General features: G+C 42.8%; 1 long non-coding RNA gene across 2 annotated transcripts in view; it reads left to right on the forward strand.

Moving 5' to 3' along the window:
• The window catches only part of LOC122685030, a 141826-nt gene that overhangs the window by 111370 nt on the left and 11596 nt on the right, over positions 1–18860 (forward strand). For both annotated transcript variants that reach the window (XR_006338226.1, XR_006338225.1), the window contains exons 3-4: positions 501–761; positions 2578–2675. This is a non-coding gene — a long non-coding RNA (uncharacterized LOC122685030). The remainder of the gene's footprint in view (positions 1–500; positions 762–2577; positions 2676–18860) is intronic.

Consider the following 18860-nt stretch of genomic DNA (forward strand, 5'->3'; position numbering starts at 1 on the left):
AAAGAGTTGCTGTTGTTCACTTGCTCAGTTATGTGACCCCATGGACTGCAGCATGCCAGGCTTCCCTGTCCTTCACCATCTGGAGCTTGCTCAAGCTCATGTCCATTGAGGCAGTGATGCCATCCAACCATCTCGTCCTCTGTCGTCCCCTTCTCCTCCCGCCTTCAATCTTTCTCAATATCAGGATCTTTTCTAATGAGTTGGCTCTTCGCATGCACTCTTCAGGTGCTCAAAGTATTGGAACTTCAGCTTCAGCATCAGTCCTTCTAATGAATATTCAGAACTGGTTTCCTTTAGGATGGGCTGGTTTGATCTCCTTGCAGTCCAAGGGACTATTAAGAATCTTCTCCCCAACACCACAGCTCAAAAGCATCAATTCTGCGGTGCTCAGCTTTCTTTATGGTCCTACTCTCACATCTCACATACATGACTACTGGAAAAACCATAGCTTCAACTTGACGGACCTTTGTCATGTCTCTGCTTTTTAATTTGCTGTCTAGGTTTGTCGTCATTGACACTGTAACCTTCTCAGAAACAACAGGAGAAGGAGGAAGACACTGGCTTCCAAGCACCGAGGGGAGCCACTGCCAACCTGTAGATCTTGTACCCAACCACACCATCACTCATGAATGAGAGTGAAAGAGATGATCAGCTAAAAACTGAATGCTTACCACTATCAGCCCCGTGCTGGAAGCACAGAATAAGGACTGCAGCTCGGGAGAGAAAAGGATTTAAACTCCAAAGGAAGGAGATGCAAGACGGTAAGCAAAGGAACTGGTAAACATGTGAGTTTATATGGGCAACAGGTGATTTTATAAAATAGCCATAACAATTATGATAATTTGATAGGATATGAAAATAAGGTAGAAAAAATTACTGGACAAAATAATGTGTATGGTGGGAGGGTGGTAATCAGAGTTAAAGTATTTGAAGGCTCTTGCCATATAAGAGCAGAATAGAAACATTGATTTAACTTTGGGCCTTATTAGGTCTGGACTCATGTTAAAAATTTAAGAATAGCCGAAACAATAGACACTTACAAACCAGTAGAGGAAAACATGAGAATAGAGGAAACTCCATCCTTCCAAAAGAAGTTAGAAGTTAGCAAAAAAAAAAGAATCAGATAAAGTATGGTAAGGAAGCAAAAAGTAAGATGGAAAAAAGTTGAAATACATGTGCAATTACAATAATTCTAAACTCACTAAAATGATACCAGCAATAGCAGCAAAAATATACTTTGTCTAGACATTAACAAGATGACTAGATTTGACAGTCATCTAATATGTAGATATTAGAAGGTCCTTGGTCACTGTAGCATTTCTTTCTTTATCTAATACACATAGAGATGTAGATATTATATAGATATAATATGTGCATGCATATAGGTGACGTGTATGTCTGTGTGCTTAGTCGCTCAGTCGTGTCTGACTCTTTAGGACCCCCTGGACTGTAGCCCGCCAGGCTCCTCTGTCCATCGAATTCTCCATGCAAGAATACTGGAGTGGGTTGCCATTTCCTTCTCCAGGGCACATATAGGTAGGTATACAGTATAAATGGGCTTCCCTAGAGGCTCAGTGGTAAAGAATCTGCCTGCGGTACAGGAGACTTTGGTTTGATCTGGGAATTGGGACGCTCCCCTGGAGGAGGAAACGGCAACCCACTGCAGTATTCTTCCTGGGAAAATCTCACGGTCATAGGAGCCTGGCAGGCTGTAGGATGAGCAGAGCGGAATATGACTGAGCACGCATGCACAAGGAAGACAGTATATCTACATATATAATATAAAGTATATTTCATGAATATGTTATATATTCATATCTGTACCTATATCTGGGCTTCCCTTGTAGCTCAGCTGGTAGAGAATCTGCCTATAATGCAGAAGACCCTGGTTCGATTCCTGGGTCAGGAAGATCCCCTGGAGAAGGGATCGGCTACCCACTCTTGTATTCTTGGACTTCCCTGGTGCCTCAGATAGTAAAGAATCCGCCTGGATTCATGTGGGAGACCTGGGTTCAGTCCCTGGGTTGGGAAGATCCTCTGGAGGAGGGCATAGCATCCCATTCCAGTATTCTTGCCTGGAGAATCCTATGGACAGAGGAGCCTGGCGGGCTAGTCACGGGGTTGCAAAGAGTCAGACACGACTGAACGATGAAGCACAGCACAGCACATACCTGTATCTGTGTCTATCTAATCTATTTAAATTAACCAAGCACTAGATTCCGCCATTTTCTCGTGTAGGAAATCAATATGGCCCAAGGATATGGGTCTCCAGAAAGGCAAGTTAGCCCAGTATTAATCTGATTGAGCAATGGGAAGAGCGTGCTCAGTGCAGAAATTCAGGGTTCCAGGCAGTGATCAGGAACACAGCATTTTAGGCTACAAGTTCCAAGGACCTCAAAGATAGAGAGATGAGGCAAGATCAAAGCAGCAAAGTTAATAAACAGTCAGACAAATAAGTACATGAGTGCCTATAGAGACACAGGAGTTTCCCCTTCAGAAGAGCCCTGCGTAAGAAAAAGCCTACATAACGCCCTGTATCTCACCGATCTGGAGACACTTTGAAATCTGTTCCCCCAGGTTTGTTTTTCTTCTCCATCCCACCTCACACGGAACACAGAGAGTGATGTCCTATCACTTTGATCTCTCTCTCTACTCAAATGGCAGAAACCAACCAGGTGAGTTGTCATAACTTAGGTGAGGTTGGAATAAAAATACACCTTGGAGAGCTTGCTTCCTGATGACAGACTGAGAGTGGTTCTTTTTGATTTGAGTTATTTGGAGCTTAAATTCAGTGCCAACCCATACGAGTGTCTCAGAACACCGGGTTAGAAATGAGATTATATTAGGAGCATAAAGCCTTTTGTCTCTCTTTTCGTAGAATTTTCTTTGACTGATGGATGGGGTAATCTTGTCCAGTATCCTGATTTAAAATTGTTGGTGAATGCAAACAGTTGAATTTTTTAATTCAGAATTCATTTCTGGGTTTACCTTTAAAAGCAGCTCGACTAGTACAGAGTTAAGCATCTTCATTAATGACTCCATCTGAGAATGTGGCTATTTCATGGATTCAATTTAAATCATTTAGTTTTGTGAGAAGCAAAGCACCCTTCCCTGCAATTTAATAATTGAAAAATCCTTAATCCTAATCCCCAAATCTTGATCTTCCTTTGGAGTAAATTGTATGAGCTAGTTCTAGGGTGTGTCTCCCAAGTTGCTCAAAGAGGAGTTGCAGCCAGCAGTGGAAGCATGCCATGGCACCAACCGGCAGAACCTCCAAGTGGCCTCTCAGCGGGTCACAGAGAGATGACGCTGAAGTGAGCGTCTGCTGTCCTCCGGGTCCCCGTGATTGCTAGCGAAGTGGAGGGGATGTCTTTCTTTCACCTTTTGAGGTATCTTTAGGTGGTAATGACCTTGAGCTCCTCACGGTTCATGGCTGTTCATGGCTGGCATCAGTTCTGATCCAGTGATACCCTTCTCTGATTTTATAAATGTTCTGAAAAGCATCCCCTGGTTTTCAGGGTATCCGTGCAGTACTGTTGCTTGCTTGTTTTGGATTTTTCGCAAAGCAGCTGCGCTGTGTGCTTAGTCACTCAGTCGTGTCTGACTTTTTGTGACCCCATGGACTGTAGTCCTCCAGGCTCCTCTGTCCATGGGATTCTCCAGGCAAGAATAGGAAGTGGGTTGCCATGCCCTCCTCCAGGGGATCTTCCCAACCCAGGGATCGAACCCAGGTCTCCCACATTGCAGGCGGATTCGTCACTGTCTGAACCACCAAGGAGGCCCATCAAAGGAGCTATTTTAGTTTTATTTACGGCCTCCCTTCACCCAAGACCAAAGAGAGAGTCCATGAGATTGATTTTATAACTTAAAATTGATTGAATAACTTAAAATCATTTCTTCCTGCAATATGAAACCTTTTACTTTTTGTCTTTTTTTTTTTTTTTTTTTAACTAGAGTCTATTGCTTTGTTCATTCTTACCTTAGAACACATGATTTTCCTAGAGATCTTCAGTCTCCCCTAAGGGTTATCTTACTCAGCATTTCACTATACATGTTCAATCGCTTCTGAATCCCCAGTTTAGATTCAAGTGAAGACTTCAAAACAGTAATAAAAAATATTGATGTATGCCCACTGTATTTTGGACACTTGTCATTTCATGTAATCCTCACACAACTTGTTTTATAGGAGAACATCACATAAAGCTCAGATTCAAATTCAGATCCAGGGGACCTGGAAGCCCAGGCATGGTCTCTCTGCTTTGCAGATGGTCTCTCCTTCCTGCATTAGGTTCTCAAAAGACTGGGACGCCGGGGGACATTAAGACCTTATCTTTCATGTTTGCTGAAAATATGCTGTGCGTTGGATATTAACACTTTGACTCATGGAGCTCTTCCATGAGTTTGGGATCCTGTTTAATTCTTGGGGACCCTGGAACACTGAGAAGGAACACGATGGGGTTCAGAGTTGCATCGAGTTCCCAGGCTGATACATTCCTGTAAGAATCATGCTAAAGACTTAGGGTTCAGGAATGCCTCCTGTGTGCCCTTTGTCCTTATCTAGTTCTGTGCTGCCCCTCCACAGTCCTGAGAGGTGAAGTAAATGTGGCAACTCCATGGACCTTTCCTCCAGACACGGAGGCCAGGCATGAGGCTGGTCAGTGAAACTTGGCCTCACTGGGGACAGGCTGCACTGTTTTATATATATATAAATAGCAGATAGATAACATGTATATATAACATGTACATACACATACATACATATACATATATATAATGTATATACACAAATATATGTGTATATGCATGTTGTATATATACATATTATATATGTGTGTATATATATGTATGTGTGTGTGTATATATATATATATAAACTTTTTATTCTGGTAATTTTCAATGTGCATAAAGATAGAAAGGCTACTTTGATAAACTCCTACATATCCATCACCTAGTCTCAACAGTCAGCATCTGCTGTTCTGATTTTGTCTATCCCCTTGCCATCCCTTTTTAAATTGTTTATTTGTTTTTAATTTGTTCTCATTTATTTCTTGACAAATCATTTCACTTAGACTTATTTCAGTGAGCTGATCTAACTTTACTTTTTCTAACATAACCACAATATTATTATTAGATTCCCCCCCCAACCTCACAATTCCTCCATATCCTCAGTTTGTGTTCAGTTTTTCCTGATTGTCTCAAATATGCCGTTTTTTATTGTTGTTTTTGTTCATTTCAGAGTCTAAACAAGATTCTGTGGAGATTGCATATGGTTAATATGCTCTTACATCTTTTTTGTTGTGTAATTATTTCTCTCCTTTGTTTGGTGTGTTTATTATAGAAATTGAGAATTGAGTCTTTTGTCTTGAAGAATTGCTACATTTGACTGATTATATCTTTTTGTTGTCATTTAATATGTTCCTCCATCCCCTATAAATCAGTAGTTAGAGATAGATTCTTGATTAGATTGAGTCATGGGGTGGGGTGGGGAGTAGGGTAGGCATGATGTATTTATCCCATTGTCCTTAATATTAACATTGATTGGTGGTTCGGTGTTGTGACTGGCTGAAAATAGTCCCATAAAACAGCAGCCCCCAATGTTTTTGGTACCAGGGACCAGTTTCATGGGAGACACTTTTTCTGCCGGGATGGGCGGGTTGGGCAGAGATTCAGGCGGCAATGAGAGCACTGGGGGGACGGGAGCAGCGGGTGAAGCTCTGCTTGCTCCCCCAATGTTCACCTCCTGCTGTGTGGCCCCGTTCCTAACAGTTAGGGTTACCAGAGCTGAATTAAAAAGCAAAAAAAAGCAAAACTACCGTCCTATCCTAGCCCTAATGCCTCTGTTTGGTATTTTAAGGCCATATTTAGTCTTTCCTTCTTGGTTTTGCCTTCCTTTTCTGAGGACTTCATCATCTTATGTCATTTGTGTCCAGTGAAATCGCCAATAAACTGTATGTAGGGGTTGTGTCTAATCCACTTTTGTAGAGTTACTTCCCCACACACGGAGCAAGATTTAAAGATAATTGACATTTAGTAAAGTTCGGTTTGTTGCAAGATCATTACCTGGATAAAATTCTATTTTTTCTTCTACAAATCCTTGCCCCTGCTAAAAGTAAAATCTTATTGGTTTCTCTTGGATAAATGAAGAAATTTCCATGCACTTTCTCTACATAAGGTATAGATAATTATTCATTTTGCTTCAGTGTGTGCAGTAAAGGACTCTGGGTAAAAGATTCCAAATTTTACAAAGATACATGAAAGTTAATCTGCATCTCAACTTTGAAAAGTTTTTCTTTTTGAATATATCTGGTGATAATAAAGGTAAACAGGTGTTTGAAAACATACTGTCATGAAGTACCAACCTGGCAGAAAACCTGTAGCATTTATAATGAGAACACAATCCAATTGAATTTGTAATTAGCACTTTTGAAATGTGCTCATTATTATTGTTATTATTAGCCACAAAACTATGCAGCTTTGGCTCACACCCATTGGAATTTTAGGGTGTGAATCTAGCCAAAAGCAGTCAGTATAGAACCCAATAAAAGAAATATGTTGCAGATTTTATGGAAGTAATTTTAAGTTAAATATCCAAGCAGGAATATCAATTAGGTAGAAATTATTCACTGTCTGTATCCAAGACAATGTTCACTTTTGAAGCTACAGATCTTTACAAAAAACATCCTAATGATTTGAGAAAACTGAACACACTCATTAAATAAATTCTGCTTAATGTTATGTGGCAGCCTGGATGGGAGGGGAGTCTGGGGGAGAATGAACACATGTATATGTATGGCTGAGTCCCTTTGCTGTCCGCCTGAAACTATCACAGCATTGTTAACCAGCTATCAGTTCAGTTCAGTTCAGTCGCTCAGTCGTGTCCAGCTCTTTGCGACCCCATGAATCGCAGCATGCCACACCTCCCTGTCCATCACCAACTGTCAGAGTTCACCCAAACTCATGTCCATGGAGTTGGTGATGCCATCCAACCATTCCATCTTCTGTTGTCTCCTTCTCCTCCTGCCCTCAATCTTTCCCAGCATCAGGGTCTTTTCAAATGAGTCAGCTCTTCACATATAAAATGAAAAGTTTAAAATAAACAAATGAATATATTCATAAATGGATGCTAATGGATTGAGAAGTAATCCTGAAAAAAGAATAGACATAATTGAAGAGATATATCCAATGGAGCAGAAAGATTTCCAGAATTCAAATACCTGTCTTCATTGAGCTTCTGGAGAAAGCTACCCCAAAACACTTCCCAGAACATAAAAGGGTTCTCTGACTGACTCATGCCAGGTGATTCAAGTAGGAAGAGTGACTGGACACCCAACAAGTTTGCGGTTTACTCTATTAACAGACATGGATTGACCAACCATAGTATACCGTGTTAGGTACTATTGAAGAAATATAGAAGATCTGGTAACTTGGATACATATAAATAGGAGGGGATTCTGGGGACAATCTTCAGTAAGTCAAAGCAATAATTGTGAGCCTAATACCAAAACTAAGGGAGATACGAAAAAAAGCAATCGGGTAAGGGCCAGGCATACCAGGAAGGAAAGATTTCTGGAGAAGAGTCATTTTGATTTAGACTCTAAATGATGCCTTGGCCTGATTGGTAGGAAAGTTGAAGATACCCTTTCAATAAGAGAAATGACATGAGTTAAGATATGGACTTAGTGTTGTGTGAGGTTTGTGGAGGGAAGGCCACCATATTGTTTTGTGTAGTATGGAAGAACTTAGCTTGGTGCTATGCTGGGATACTCAAAAAATAAGAATAAGTTACTCAAAAGAACAGAGACTCAATAAATAAGAACAAGAATTGTTGTTCAGTGACTAAGTCGTGTCTGACTCTTTGTGACCCCGTGGACTGCAGCATGCCAGGTTTCCCAGTCCCCCATCATCTCCTGGAGTCTGCTCAGATTCATGTCCATTGAGCTGACGATGCTATACAACCATCTCATCCTCTGCCACCCGCTTCTCCTTTTGCCTTCAATCTTTCCCAGCATCAGGGTCTTTTCCAGTGAGTTGGCTCTTCTCATCAGGTGGCCAGAGAATAGATACTCAAAAAAAGTATTTAAAGGTGCTCAATGAATATTTGAGATATCCGTGACTTTTGCTTTTCTGTTTTCCCAGGAAGGTATATAAATAAAACACTAAGGGACTCTAACGTAACACTTAACAGTGATGTAGTCCAATGCTACACAGGGACGTGCCCTTTTGATTTCTGTCTTCCATGAATCTGTTGTCAGTCCAACTCTGCTCATTTGTATGACCTGTGTGACTGTGTGTCATTGATTGTATGATCCTTGGTTTGGGAAACATGGACAGACTGCATTTTGAATTTACCTGTATTACCACAATCCTATATTTTGAGACCACGGTGACATTTTCAAAGAAAACACAATAAGCACTTATGAAGTCTGCCTTGCCTTTCACGTGACCTCTTGTCTCAATCTCAAGGATAAGTTCCTGGCCATCATGTTTCTACAGTCTTATCCTGCCCCTTACTGCAACCCTCCAGATTTTTTTCCAATGAAGAATTATTGAACTCCTTTTGTTTGCCACATGAAAGTGAAAGTGTCTGTCGCTTAGTTGTATTTGACTTTTTGCAACCCCAAGAACTGCAGCCAGCCAGGCTCCTCTGTCCATGGAATTCTCCAGGCAAGAATCCTGGAGTGGGTTGCCATTCCCTTCTCCAGGGCATCTTCCTGACCCAGGGGTCAGACCCAGGTCTCCTGCCTTGCAGGAGGATTCTTTACCATCTGAGCCACCACGGTGACTATATGGTATGCCTATGATATTGCCATATGCCTCCCTAGCAAAAGAGAAAACTGCGGACATCTCAAGGCTATCAGTTTTAAGAGATGAGTCAGTGGAGCAAATAGACAGTTCCACAGAGTGTGAGGATTTCTGTGAATGGCTGTCTAGAGCAGCCCCCTCCCCAGAGATTGTGATTTCACAGGTCTGCTCACCCCAGGTGGAGAATCACTTGGGTTCTCAAGTATTTTTGTCTTTGGACCAGCAGCATCAGCATCTCCTGGTAATTCATTAGAGATGCAAATTTTCAGGCCTCCTGAATCAGAAAGGCTGGTGAAGCAGAGGACAGGCAGTGGTATGTTTTAGGAGGCCTTGCAGGTGACTCTGATGTACACGCAGATGGAGAACTAGTGAGCTAAAGAAATGCAGATTGGTCCTCTGTCCAAGCACCCTCTCTGACTCTGTTTCCCCCACCAAACCTCTATGTTATTCTTTGCAGCTCCATTAGTCTCTTCTGAACTTACTCTGTTAATCAACTTCTTTTTCTTCTTCTTATTTTTTTTCCATACCCTGTATGTTCAGAGCTCGGAGGAGGCCAAACTCATTCAAGCCCAGTTCAACAGGTATTCATGTGGGAATCAGCTTCATCATAGGAATTATATAGGATATTTAAGAGTATATGGAGTAGATCCTGGAACCTTTGAGGAGTCGGGAGTCTTAAACCAGAGCCTGGTAATAGACAATAGGCTGCTCGTCTATGTGCTTCAGGAGATCAGGGGAGTGATGGGATTTCTATGGGGACCATGGGCAGAGCAACCCTGGGAAGCTTCATGGAGCAGGGCAAACTTGAACTGAGTCTTGACATGTGAATAGAATTTGGACCATTGGGAGGACAGAGCGGATATCAAGAGCAAAGAAGCTCTTTATGAGTACCAATGCAGACATGAGCCCACTGGGAGGATCAGACACGGAACAGAGAGGCATACTGACCCTCTCCATTAAGCACTGTGAAATGTCTAGTGTCTCACTAACATCCCACAATACAAGTCAAAAAGGCAAATTTTCATTTTCTTTATTGCAAACCCGTGTTCCGGCAAATTAGCCTTGGATGGTTAGCTGAGCTGGCGTGTAAGAGGCAGCTGTGACAGCAGAAACAGAAGCAGTCGGGGACTTCCCTAGTGGTCCAGTGGTTAAGACTTCACCTTCCACTGCAGGGAGCTCGAGTTCAATCCCTGGTCAGGGAGCTAAAATCCCACATGCCTCACAGCTGAAAAACCAAAACCTAAAACTGAAGCAATACTAACAAATTCAATAAGAACTTTAAGATTGGTCTACATTAAAAAGCATTTAAAAAAAAATAGGAGAGGTCAGCAATCAAGCTGAAGCTGGCTTAGAACCATTTCCTAGATGTGAGACTCAGCCTCTCTGAGCTTTAGTTTCCTTTTCTATACAGTAGGGATAATGCCTTCTCCCCAAGCTATTTCAAACATTTAAGTAAACTCACAAATGTGAGATAACAAACACTGCACTAGGATAGTCCCAGGTGGTTCCATGTATGTCATGGTCCCTCTTGTCCTCCATTGACCTACATGGGATCAATCACTGGACTGGATAAGAAGAGACGCAGCAGTGGTTAAGAGTGAAAACTGTGATGCTGGAAAGATTAAGGGCAAGAGGAGAAGGGGGCGACAGATGCTTGGATGGCATCACCTACTCAATGGACCTGAGTTTTAGCAAACTCTGGGAGATGGCGAAGGACAAGGAAACCTGGAGTGCTGCAGTCCATGGGGTGGCAAACAGCTGGACATGACTCAGTGACTGAACAATAGCAATAAATCTCAGACTTTCCACTAAAGGACTGTTATCTTGACCACATAACGCAACTTCACAAAACGTCAGATCTGTCTTTGTCATAATCTGGAATAATGATGTTACATACCTTCTGGGATGATCAGGATGATTTAACAAGTAAAATGGCCAGCACGGTGCCTGGAGCATAGGAAGACCTAGTGACGGTTGGCAATTATCAAGGAGGGAAGGCTATCCGTTCATGCAGCAGGGCGTCAGTGCAGACTAATGGTCCCCCAGGGGTTGTGTGCCTCTCTAGAAAGAAGTGATGCTGGTCAGCAAGCAGGTCACCTTGCTATCCTCTGCTTTCTTGGCCAGTTCCAAAGACCCCAGTGATCATACCTCCTATTAGTGGCTCTGCTGTCATTTTTCAGAAGAGCAATCAACGATTGAATTAATTTAAGATATGCTGTTCATGATACATAATGGCTGCCCTGGGAATATCTTTTTCAGTGAAATGAATACTTGCAGAGAGTCCAGACCTATCCCCAACAATACTCAGGTACATGAAAAATGAACAGAAATCGAAATACAAATGTTCTCATCTCCAGGGTCCTCACTCTTTCCATCTGCTCCCAAACCCCCCTACATCTCCCATCCCTGTTTCCATCAGATCCGAATGGAAAAATCCAATCCAGGCTAACATTTTACAGCTGATTTACAAATCCCTTAAAAGTGCCAGATTTAGCTCTGCTGTTGTTCCTTGTACACCATAAAAATAAATGCATTGAGAAGCCTTTGGGGTCCTAGTTCTGCTGAAGCACTTCGTTTCCATGCCTTTTTTTTTTTTTTTTTTTTTTTTTTTGCGCTTCTCATTTTACTTCTTATTACTTCTCATGAAGCTGCTACTCTGGGGACAACCGCACACCCGCCCACTGGAAATCCCTGTTATTGATCATGTACTTACATGGTTGGCAGCCTTTTATGTAAGAGGAATAAATGATATAGTTGTTTCTACCCATTAAACTATACTGTTATCAAGGGATTGAGAAACTGCCCTGAACATGGCCATTCTTTTCGGAGGCTCTGTAATGTTTACATATAATTGCCTAGTAATCTTGTATTTACTATGCGGTGGCAAAGTAGAGCTGGCGTCGTGTTTGCACGTTATAAAACATAAGGCTCTGGGGCAAGTTTAATTCTCTGTGGTCGTCCTCCTCCTCCTGGCCTTTTGCTTTTCCTGGGATGTTCCACCCCCAGGCATTTGGATATGTGGCTTCTAGAGCCTTCCCAAGTGCAATCGTCTTTTTCCACGTGAACGCATCCTTGGAGATCGGTCCCTTCCTACTTTGCATGACGTGAGGCTTCCCAGGCCCCGGCCACGTGGGGAGGAGAGCTGGGCTGTCGGAGGCACGCAGGACTCCGCATGACTAGTAGAGCTCTGAGAGCCAGGGCGACGTGCCTCGTGAGTGAACACCCCAGCCTGGAGGATGCTTAATTATAGTCAAGGGAGGCTATTCCTTCCTCAGCAGCAGCTGCCACTACCCACGTGTGTACACACACGTGTACATCCACGTGCACACACACAAGCACACACCACCCTTACTTGAATTTTTTGGAAGTTCATTTGTTCCTCCCATCCCTTCCCCTTAAGGACCCCTAGCCATGAGAACTGTAAACCCTAGCCTTTAAGTCATTGGTGGAGAAAGCCTTGATACTTTCAAAGACCAAATATACCCAAATGATTCAGATAAAATAATGGAGTGCTTGCTAAACACGAGGCAAGGAGCTGTTTCTTACTCAGGTATGTTAGATAGCTGAGAGTCTTACGTGTTTTTCTGTTTGTCTCTGAAGGTGCCAGGAATTTGCACGTGAGGTTTTTTTTTTTTTTAATGTGGATAATTTTTTAAATCTCTGTTGCACAACATTGCTTCTATTCTGTGCCATGGTCTTTTGGCCACAAGTCATGTAGGACCTTAGTGCCCCCTGACCAGGGATTGAACCTGCCACCCCCTGCTTGGAAGGTGAAATCCCAACCAGTGGGCCACCAGAGGAATCCCTACATGTGTGATTTTAAATGTGCTTCTGTTCCTAACTTGCAGGAGGAGATTTCTAGACTGTTCACGCTTGTTATGATGGTGGTCATTTAAGATCCAAATGCTTGATTCTTTCCTTCTATAGAACTTGACTTTTCCAGTCCATTAAGGAGGCAAGAAAGGGAATACTGTCTTGTTCTGTTCCTATAAACAAGGTTTACAAGCCGAACCCAGGGGATTTACTTTGATGTTAGGAGAAAGGAAGTTTAGATCTCATCGCATGTTAGAACTTCCTAAAGGTGTTTTTCCTTGTCTGAGGTTCAAGGTGTTCTGCCTGGCTGGCTTTCCAGTCCCTGGGAGGCTGTCTGCGTCTGTCCGTCCACATGATCATTTTCCACATCTCTGCTCTCCTTCTTGCGGCCCCTCCTCCAAGTCACTGGAAAGCAACTTTGGAATTTGCTTCTTCCGTTTTTCAGGAGCTCCTTGGAGGAAGAGCACATGGTCGTGGATCAGAATGCAGGCCTTGAAATCAGTTGCTTGGGTTGGAAACCTGGTTCTTCTCTTTACAGCGTGTTTGTTGTAGGTCAGTCACTTATGGTCTCTGTCTTAGTTTTCCCGCTTGAAAATGAGGCTGCTGATAAGAACTCCTTCTGAGGGCTGATGCGTGAATTAGCTGAATTAGCCTGGGTGAAAGACTCAGGGCACTGCTTGATCTTCCTGTTTCCTGAAATCCATTTTGAGACCAACTTGGACTCCATCTTTATTTTGGTGACTATCTCTATTCCCAAGCCTTGACTTCACTACACCAAAGCAGTCAGCTGGTTGATTGAATCATAATGATGACAAGCATAAAAACAGTGGACCCCCCCCCCCCCCTTAGAAAGAGGGCGTGTGGGGTCAAGCTGAGCAGTTACTTGCTTGAATTTTTTCTCAGGATTCATTCTGTCCTACGAACGCGGGTTGGCTTTTCTAGGTTGCCTTTCCTCGCTCCTCTATTCTCCTTTTCTCTCCTTTATATAACCTCACCCCACAAGGCACTTTCACCGCAGTCTTCTGTTATGGTAGGACAGACCACAGAACACATGCTTTCTCTCAGTTCCCCCTTTTGGCTTTCAAGAGAGTCTATGCATATTTTCTAGGGTCATTCACCCGCCTTGGCAGAGATCCCCATCGGACCAAGAAGAAAGGATCTGAGGAGGGGAGGGAGGGCAGAAAATTCTACCTCGAGACCACTCCCAGGGCTCCTGCGGTGGTCCAGTGGTTAAGAGTCCAACTTACAGTGCAGGGGACAGTGGTTCAGTCCCTGGTCCGGGAAGACCCCAGATATCGTGGAGCAATGGAGCCCGTGTACCACGGCTATTGAGCCTGTACTCTTGAGCCTGTGGTCTACAAGAAGAAGAGCCGCCACTGGGAGAAGTCCTCGTACCAGGACTAGAGAGGAGCCCTGCTCTTCACAACTAGGGAAAGCCCATGTGTAGCAAAGAAGACCCAGCAGAGTCAAAAATATCCATCACTCAAGAGCCTTCTTCCTTCTCCCCCCTCCCCTCCCCCTCTTCCCCCACCCCCTTCTCCTCCCAATTCTAACTGGCTTATTGTTTGCAGTGAAGACTAGGCCGGTGGGAAGGATGCTGCATTTAAAACCTTTAAGTCCTCCAAGATGAGGCTATTTTTCTGATCAGCTTCATTCCCCCCTTCTTTTTATGGAAAAGAAAAAAAAGGAAAGCTCTTTTCTGATGTAGTGAAACGAAAAGAGAGGGAGGGTAGGTGTGGGAGTGTGGGGGGCACCACTGTTGTTGTCTCAGAGGGTTTCGTACCAGGACTGGTAAATTCTCAAATTCGACGCTGTGTTATGACATAGATCAACTGTTGTTTTGCCAGTCTCAGAGGAAACCTGGAGGAATCTCATTCCTTCAATTGTATTAAATTATTTGTCAACGTTGTCCTTTCCTTTCATCGAAGCATTTGGCCTGGGCTGCAGGAACAGCAAAAAAATTTCTTTGAAACCATTGTTTCTTTGGATGTTTGGTTTACCTTTGGGTTCCACAACAGAATAACCTAATAAATAAGGGTGAATAGAGTTGTTACTATAGCAATCCCCATAGTAACATCCAGATGCCAGGCAACTCACCCTTCCAGTCCTCTGGAGGCATTCGCCTAGTGCGACCCATGTTTCAGGTACAGCTTCCCAGGCTTCAGCTCTGATGGCTTGAGATTTTAGAATATTAAATTAAATCCATTTTATTTCCATCCTAGACAGTGAACAGACTCACGAAATACCAAGAATTCTTATCAACTTGTATCCTGTGCAGAAGTGAATTTTCTCTGAGCTTGACAGGATGTAGGAACTGCTTGCATTTCAGTTGCTTTTCCAGTTTTAGGTCTGCCCTTAAAAACAACAACAGTAATCCCAGTCAAGGCATGAATTGTTCTTTGTTGATTTCAATAGTCTTACATAACTTACATGGGGGCAGGATGAGGAGATGAAACAGCTTCAGAATGCAGCGTTGTGGGAACACACATGTTTTTAATCTCCTATTTTCCAGAAGATAGCCAGAAGGGATCCCCAAGAGGTCGCTTGGAGAAGCCTTTTGCCACCTGGTAGGGTTATAAATTGATTCGCTGATTAAGATGGCTGTTGTTAGGTTGAATGAATGACCGAGAGGTTATAGGAAAATTAAATGGGAGGCAAAACGGATTTTGAACATCATGTCATAACTTTATATAAGAGGTATTCATGCATACATGTAAATAGGTATACCACTGTGCATATTTAGCATAGATTTATAAACCAGCTGATGAATATCAAATAGTGGATCTGTGTATCCTGTTTCTTAGCTCATTGTGTCTTGAATATTAATACTGACACCCTAAAGGCAGAAACTGCAACTGGAAAGCAGTTGTGTTACATTCAGAACCAGTGGGGCTGTGATGTGGTGTAAGCTAGAGAACTCTGGTCAGACTACTTCCCAAGGAGAAAGCTTCAACAGACCAAGAGAAGACGCAGAAGAATAAGAAAAAAGCCACCAACAGGCAGTTCATAAAAAGAGAAATAAGACTATTAAGAAACACAAGAAACATGTCCAATCTCACTGCTAAGCAAGGAAGTACAAATAAAAATTAGCATACCAGAACGTGGAGTGGGGCTTCGACTTTTGCCATGGGATCAGCAGCAGGCCCCCAGCCAAAAACAATAGGTGTTAACAAGGGAAAGAGCAGCCGGACCCCAGCTCCACAGCAGCCTTACGTAAGCAGAGGGCAGGAAGGGGGCAGGAGGGAGCAGGAAGCAAAGCTGGGAGTGGTCATGCGGAGGTGGGGCGGCAGTGTTCCGCCTCAGAGGTTGCTCTATCTCTCCCTTGGGCAAGGAAGGAGGTTGCCCTGTCTCCCACGATTCTGCTCATCCTGGATTGCAGAAGAGCTTCACAGAGATTCACCCATACAACTTGTAGATGCTAACAGGTAGACAGACTGGGGTTTCCTTCCCAGCCGGGAACTCTCTGCTTTGAGAGCAGACAGACTTTCTGATCTGCTTCTGCGTCTACAGACGATCGCAAGATGAGGTGACCGAAGCAGCCTGAACTGCCCCACCTGGGATCCCCAAGGATGCTCGAGTTTCTAGTGGGCGACCTGCACCGGAGACGGTAGCTAGTGTTGGTTTGATCAAGAAGTTTGCCTAATGGGTGAGGTCATCCAGTGGCAGGAACTGAGAAGAGAGAGCCGGATCTCCCGCAGAAAGAAGTGTGAGGAGGGGCTTCTGCAAGGTCTTCCAGAGAATCTAACACATCCAGAAAGACTTGGGAGGAGCCAGCCACCCCTGGATGCCCACCACATAGAGATGTCAACGTCGAGCTAGAGAAATAGTTGTGTGCCAAGAAAGAATATTGCCCTTGCCTCCATGTGAGTAAGAAGATACTGGTCCTTTCCCCTTATACTCTTCTTCTCTAATAAAACATTTCATAGATGTAGCTAGGCGGACTCTCCATTGATATTGTTTACCTGGTGAGTTATCGTAAGTTTAAACGCCTGAGGGCACCGTGAAGAGAGACACACTTGCTGATGTGACAGTATACTGGTTTGTCTTTTCCTGAAGGGCATTTTGTCAATTATGCATTGAAAAGGCTTTAAAACTGGGCAGGCTGTGTGACCTACTGATTCTACTTGTAGGAATTTACACTAAGAACATAATCAGAGATGTGCACAGATATACAAACAAAACATATTTACTGTGACATGATCTACAAAAATAAAAATGAGAAAAATTGGATTTCAAGTTGAAAATAGCTAACTAAATGATGGCACATCCATATAATAAAATATGTGCAACCATTAAAATGGGCCTTTAAGACCGCTTAATGATATTGCAAGTGCTCATAATATAATGTTTAGTAAAAAAAAAAAAAAAAACCAAATAGCATAACATCTGCCATTACATAAAACATAAGAGGGAAGAGCGAAAAAATATCTCTAGTAGCGGAAGACATGAGTATATAACTGGAAAGTCCAAGAGACTCAACGGCAAAAGCACCACAGGAGATAAGAGGATTCAGTAAAGTAGCAGATAGGGAAGAAATCAACATAGACAGTCTTCACACATGCAAACTAAAAGTAGTTAGAAGAGACATGATAAATATATTTAAGATAGTAATAATGATCAACTTAGATACATTAAAAAAACAAAAATTGTGCAAAAACTACATAAAGAAAACTAAAAATACCTCTAAAGTATAAAGAGGAGATTTGAAGAAATGGAAAGACATATCAGTTTCTTGGATAGACAGGAGTCAATTCTCTCTTAGTTAACTTATAACTTTAATTGAAAATTAAACAATTAATGTAATTGTCAAAATATCATTTAGGAGGAAAAATAGACTGGAGTAGTCAGGACATCCTTGTTAAAGAAGAGAAATGAGAATAAAGTCTGGCTTGTCTAGATACAAAAATATGTTCTGAAGTCTCTATAATTAAAGATTTGTATAGGCACATGAATGGATCAATGACTAGAAAAATCCAGACATAGACCTAATTGCATATGGAAATTTAATACATAATAAAGATGGCATTTCAAATTGGTGGCAAAAGATGGACTTATAAATTATAAGTGGTGTTGGGATAAGTGGATAGCCATATGGAAAAAGATAAAATTGGATCCGTTTCTCACATTGTACACCAGGATAAATTCCAAAGGCTCAGAGATCTAAATGTGAAATGAATGAAGCTATACATATTCGAAGAGAAGGGTATTTTCCTCCAATAACTGGGATGAAGGAAACTGTCTCAACTATTTAACCAAGTCCAGAAACATTAAGTAAAAATATAGCTAAATTTTATGGTATTAAAAAAATAAAAAACTTTTTCAAGTTAAAAAAAAAAACAAACCTCTAAGCAATGTAAAAATAATGACACATGGGAAGAAATTTGCAACTTTTATCACAAAGGGTTAACATGTCAAATATATAAAGAGTGTCTAAAAATAGAGAAGAAAAAGCCTATAACTTGGTAGATAAATGGACTAGGGAAATGAACAGACTGTTCCCTAAAAAAAGAAAGGCAAATGGCTCTTAACCATATGAAAATATGTGCAGCTTTGCTCCTAATAAGAGAAATGCAAATGATAATGCCCCGAGATACCATACCGTTTCTCACATTTCAGCTTGGCAACGATCCAAAAGTTGCAGACACGCTGGAAGTGGTCAGAAGCAAGCCACTGGGAATGGAGGGCGGCCGGGAGGGTGGAGCTGGCTGGGCACCTGGAGCCCTTCTGTGCAGTGATGCGGCTCCTGCGGCTCCTTGCTCTGGTTTTGTCTGAGGTGAAGTCATGGGCTGGCTGGAGATGGGGGCAGGCGCGGCTGGGGAGTGAGTGAGCACAGGTATAGTGAACAGGACACAGATACAGGAGGCCATGTATTTAGAAACATAAGCACTAGGGCTTCCCTCGTGATCCAGTGGTTAAGAATCTGCCTGCCAATCCAGGGGACACGGGTTTGATCCCTGGTCCTGGAAGATTCCACATGCCACAGAGCAGCTAAGCCTGCACACCACAGCTACTGAGCCAGTGCTCTAGAGCTATCCACGGCAACTGCTGAAGCCAGGAAGCCCCAGACAGCAGTGAAGACCTGGGCTGTGCTGTGCCAAGTCCCTCAGGCGTGTCTGACAATTTCCAGCCCCGTGGACTGTAGCCCTCCAGGCTCCTCTGTCCATGGGGATTCTCCAGGCAAGGATACTGGAATGGGTGGCCATGCCCTCCTCCAGGGGCTCTTCACAACCCAGGGATCAAACCTA

This window comes from Cervus elaphus, chromosome 27, assembly GCF_910594005.1.
Source record: "Cervus elaphus chromosome 27, mCerEla1.1, whole genome shotgun sequence".
NCBI classification, from domain to species: Eukaryota; Metazoa; Chordata; class Mammalia; order Artiodactyla; family Cervidae; genus Cervus; species Cervus elaphus.